A 5,571-nucleotide genomic window follows, 5' to 3' on the forward strand; every position below is an offset into this window, starting at 1 on the left:
TAACAACTATTTAACAAAACAGAGGGCAAGCTTCCAAATAGATGTCATTCAGAACCATAAATTCAAATAGGAGACTTTAATAAAAATTTAAAGCTATATTGTATTGGATTGCAGTGTGACAATAATTGTCTCCTGGTGAAATAAATTTGAGGACAAGCAGCTGGACAGTACTAGAAAACCCTATTTAAAAACACTAAATTAAAATATTAAAGATAATTTTAATTAATAATAAAAACAAAAATGCATAATAGTTTTATTGAATATAATCACCTAATATAAAATCACCCATTTAATACACACTTGAATGATTATTATTCTATTCACATAGCTGTGCAAGGATCACCACAATCTTGTTTTAAATAATTTTCACCACTGCAAAAAGAAAACTCACGCCCATCTCCAATCGATCCCCAGCTGAAGGCTACTAATATGCATTCTTTTTTCATAGGTGAGCTGTTTCTAGACATTTAATGTAAGTGAACTTACAAAGCATATAGTCTATTGTGCCCAGTTTCTTTTATTAAGCATATTTTTCAGTTTCATCTGTATTTTAAGATAAATATGTATAGTTTTAGAAAAAGGTGAAATTAGTCAAGATAGAAATTATGCTTAATTTATTTAAATGTCTATAATGAAAATGGGAGAAAATATTTATTTGAGTTAGTTATGCTTATACTGTTCATTGTTCAGCTGTTAAGTTGGGTCTGACTCTTTGTGACTCTATGGACTTCAGCACACAGGGCTCCCCTGTCCTTCACTATCTCCTGAAGTTTGCTCAGATTCATGTCCATTGATTTGGTGATGCTATCTAACCATCTCATCCTCTGCTACCTGCTTCTTCTTTTGTTATATTAAGTAATTTCTGTCTTATATACACATGAGCAAGAGTAGAAATATTTATTTTCAACAATTTACTAAAACAAGTCTTGACTCCTTCCTTTCCTAATACAGATTTAAATGGAAAAGTCTCAGGATTATCTAAGATTTATATGAGAGACTCAGATTCAACACGTGCCCTCTCTGTGCCCATTCTGTGTCCATCCATGAGCTTATACATACACCATCTCACCTAATAATCACTACATTTCCTCGGGGTGGTCCTACCTCTAAGACTTGGGAAAATATAATTAATTATGGGGGTCTTGATTTTTCATTTACTAAAGAGAACGAATGATTACAAAGTTCCATCCTAACTCTAATATACTGTGATTTTGTCTTCAAATTCTTGCAAAGAGAATCATAAATTGAGTAAAGTTAACTAAAATAAAATGTGCAATTATTTAAGAGGGAGACGATTTTCTTCATTGATAGGATTTTTGTCTGAACTATATGATAACTTATTTCTTTTAATTTGTATGGTCTTTTACCTTCATAATATAGAAGCAGGTATACTAAGTGCAGAACGAAATAAATATTTTGAGATGTCAATGTATGGCAAAACCAATACAATAATGGAAAGTAATTAGCCTCCAATTAAAATAACTAAATTTAAAACATAAATAGATAAAAAATGAAAGAGAGGAATAAGAGACAGAAACGCTGGGAAAGTCATCAACACAGTAAATTCCAGCTTTCCCTCTGAAATAAAAGGCCAAAATAAATCTTTCTTAATCAATTACATTTAACTAAATTAATTTCATTTGCAAGTTTTTCTGTTTCTACTTTATTGTGGGAAATAAAATTCAAGGATATTGGTTTCCAAATTATAACTGGCATATTCACTCTTTCTAACAGTTATCAAGTCATGTCACTTCCCCAAAATGAATGCAGTTATTGAAATTTCTGTCACAAAAGTCTCAACAGCAATATTTCTGGTCACTCTCATGATAGTCATGTAACACAGTCGTTACAGAAGGCATAGTGTGGAGACTGTCCTCTGCATGCCCCTCCAGGTCCACAGTATACCACTTAGCATCCACTCTGTACACTTCTGGAGGTTGACCTACAGGAACTACATCATTTTTCACTATTATTTCCCCTAGTTTGTAGACACTATTTCTTAAAAATATCGGAGGTAAGATAACAAGATAATTAAGATAATTAAGGTTGGATAACGGTGATAAGATATTTTGACAAGAGACCGAGCAGAGCTGAAAACAAGGAGAGATTTACAGGTCACTGGAGAAAAGAAAACAAACATTTCCTAAGCATCTTTAAAACTTAATTCAGTCACTTTTCCAAATACACCACTCTTTCTACTCACTGCTATCAATTTCTTTTTTCTTATAAATTTTCAGTCTTTAAGCCTTGTCCTTTTTATTTACTGACCATGAGTAAGTTTTTTTTTTTTTTTTTTTACTTTTTAAAATGGTTTGAAGATAAAAACAAGCAAGCTTGAAGCTGTGTCTTAAAAGTGACACTTGGAATTGGTTGCCAATTTAAAAAAACTTACATTTTTCACAAATCATGTGCTAAATTAAATATTTTCTTCCATGTCTCATTGCTAATTTTTGATTGATAATTAATCTCTGGATGGTAAACTCCTGAGATACCAGGTTCTGATTCCTTTTGTATAAGAAAAAAAGTGCAGTTAATTACATAGAGGGATTCCAAATACTTGTTGAATCATGTCTGTTATGCTCATATAAATGGAACATATTAATTCAATCAATATTTAATAACTTGACCATAAATACACATTCCTTTATGTTTGGCTGGAATATGGTGTTTTGCTACATGCCCAGATGCTGGTGTAAGTCATTTAAAACATCTGTGCCAAGTTTCCTTGAATACAAAATTAGGATAATTATAATAACGAGATTGCTATGCTCATAACACTAAAGCTTGTTAACATATGTGAAATACAACACAGCTTATGACATAGTGATCACATAATTGTAATTAATTTTGATCACTCTACCTCCTAAGAATGACATTTAAAAGCTCAGCAAATAAAATTTAGTATGATATATTACAACCAAAGCAATATCTATACATTAGGATTGAATAATTTCACTATTTACTTCTAAACCATGACATACCATTTGCACACAACACACAAACTCTTCACTGTGAACAATGATAATAAAAGGATTTGAGAAAACAGCTCCAAAAGATCTGAGATTTAAGACTATCTTTACTCATCAAATAGAAATCAAAAAATGTTGGTGTTTTTGTTGAAGTTCATTTGATAAGTCGTGTTTGACTCTTTGCGATCCCATGTCAGTCAGTGCTAACTGTGGCTTTTTAAAAAAATTCTCTTTGTATATAAAGAACATCTGGAATCTTTCTGAGTTGAGTAAATGGATCTGAAAAATGGATCTGTAGTGACTGAGTTTATTTTGCAAGGATTTTCTGCAGGATGGGAACTTCAGGTTGTCTTCTTCGTGACATTCTCCTTGATCTATGGGGCTACTGTGCTGGGAAACGCTCTCATTGTGGTCACAGTGACACGCAGTTCCACCCTTCGTTCTCCCATGTACTTCCTCCTCGGAAACCTCTCCTTTTTGGACATGTGTCTCTCCACGGTCACCACACCCAAGATGATCAGAGACTTGTTCACTGAACACAAGACCATCTCTATATGGGGATGCATGGCTCAGATGTTCTTTATGCACTTGTTTGGAGGTGCTGAGATGACTCTTCTGGTAGCCATGGCTTTTGACAGATATGTGGCCGTATGTAAACCCCTGCCCTACAGGAAAATCATGAACCACAGGTTGCTGAACGGGTTTGTTATACTCTCATGGACAATTGGTTTTATACACACCATGAGTCAGATGGTATTAACGGTAAACCTGCCTTTCTGTGGCCCCCGCATTGTAGACAACATATTCTGTGACCTTCCCCTTGTGATTAAGCTTGCGTGTGTGGAAACATACACCCTGGAATTATTTGTCATTGCTGACAGTGGACTCTTGTCACTTATCTGTTTCCTCCTCCTGCTTGTCTCCTACACTGTCCTCCTGGCCACTGTGCAACGAAGATCATCGGGAGGCCTCTCCAAAGCTCTGTCCACACGGTCTGCCCACATCACTGTGGTCAGTCTGTTGTTTGGGCCGTGTATCTTCATCTATGCCTGGCCATTCAAGAGTTTTGCCAGCAATAAAGTCCTTGCTGTATTTTACACTGTATTCACACCCTTATTGAATCCTATTATTTACACCCTGAGAAATCAGAAAATGCAAGAGGCCATGTAAAAATTAAGGATCCAAAATGTTAGCTCCACATAGAACTTTTCGATTTTAGAACTGTATAGGTAACCCAGCTTTCAAATATATTGCAAATATAATTTGAATACATATGCAATACTTAGTTTTACTTTCTTATTTTAGAATCATAACTGATGCATACAAAATTAATGATAATATATTTTAAATTTATTAAATGCTGTTATAATGATAATTAGTGATCTCAGCAAATAGACATATAAAAATCATTAAATACTTTATGATACAGGCAATATATATTTGTTAGTGAAGAAATAAATATAAAAACATGGTGGTTACTGTTAGAGATTACTTTAATTGAAATGGGTTGTTAATGACAGTCATAATATTATCATTTATACTCATAGTCATTTATAAATGACTGTCATTTACAGTATCATTAAATGAGACTGAACAAACAATGATTGAAAGAATTTGAACAAATGAAAGAAAATGTAAGAATAAAAAGTCATATTTGACAGCATCATAAATATAGAATGCTAGATTGAACATAAGATACCAAAGGGAAAAAACAATAGAAGGGCAATTTCAATAGAACTGCATAGAGCAGCCTTGAAATCAAACACTCTAAGAAATTCCATTTGTATTCACAATTGACTTTCAAACCTAAGGAAACAAAAGTAGAAGTACTTTTTTAAAAATTTTATGTAATATACCATGTAACTTGTCTTTTCCAAGTGCTTAAACTATGGTTCAATTGTCTTTGGTAAGCTTGAAATTTTTCTTGCAATTATAAGCAAATTAACATTTGCTTGTTAGAGTTAAGGGCAAGGGGGCATTTCTTGCTGAATTCAGAATCCCAAACTTATTGATGGCTAAACTTAAATATTGTTCCCAAATTCAAGAGACTAAACATTTCTTCTTGTTCTAGGCAATAGTTTTCAAATTAATCCTAAAGAAGTATATAGATTTTTTTCTCCATTCAATGCATCTTCAAGTTCATCCAAAGTGATGCTGTTAAAACACAGTGCTCGGATTCTTTACAGCATGTTGGTAGCCTGTTTCTTTAAACTTTATGGCAAGCTAAATTCATGCTTGCTGCTGCTGCTAAGTCACTTCAGTCGTGTCCGACTCTGTGTGACCCCATAGACGGCAGCCCACCAGGCTCCCCCGTCCCTGGGATTCTCCAGGCAAGAACACCGGAGTAGACTGCATTTCCTTCTCAAACGCATGAAAATGAAAAGTGAAAGTGAAGTCGCTCAGTCGTGTCCGACTCTTGGCGACCCCATGGACTGCAGCCTACCAGGCTCCTCCATCTATGGGATTTTCCAGGCAAGAGGGCTGGAGTGGCTTGCCATTGCCTTCTCCAAATTAATGCTTCAGTTCAGTTCAGTTCATTTCAGTTCAGTCGCTCAGTCGTGTCCGACTCTCCGCGACCCCATGAATCACAGCACGCCAGGCC

At 34.6% G+C, this 5,571-nt stretch overlaps 1 pseudogene; it reads left to right on the forward strand.

Annotated features, from left to right (window-relative positions):
- The first annotated feature begins 3,242 nt into the window (after nucleotides 1–3,242).
- On the forward strand, nucleotides 3,243–4,172 carry LOC148776772 (olfactory receptor 4L1-like; annotated as a pseudogene).
- Nucleotides 4,173–5,571: the final 1,399 nt, after the last annotated feature.

Source organism: Moschus berezovskii, chromosome 9, assembly GCF_049115385.1.
Source record: "Moschus berezovskii isolate FMDL1 chromosome 9, NW_MosBer_1.0, whole genome shotgun sequence".
NCBI classification, from domain to species: domain Eukaryota; kingdom Metazoa; phylum Chordata; class Mammalia; order Artiodactyla; family Moschidae; genus Moschus; species Moschus berezovskii.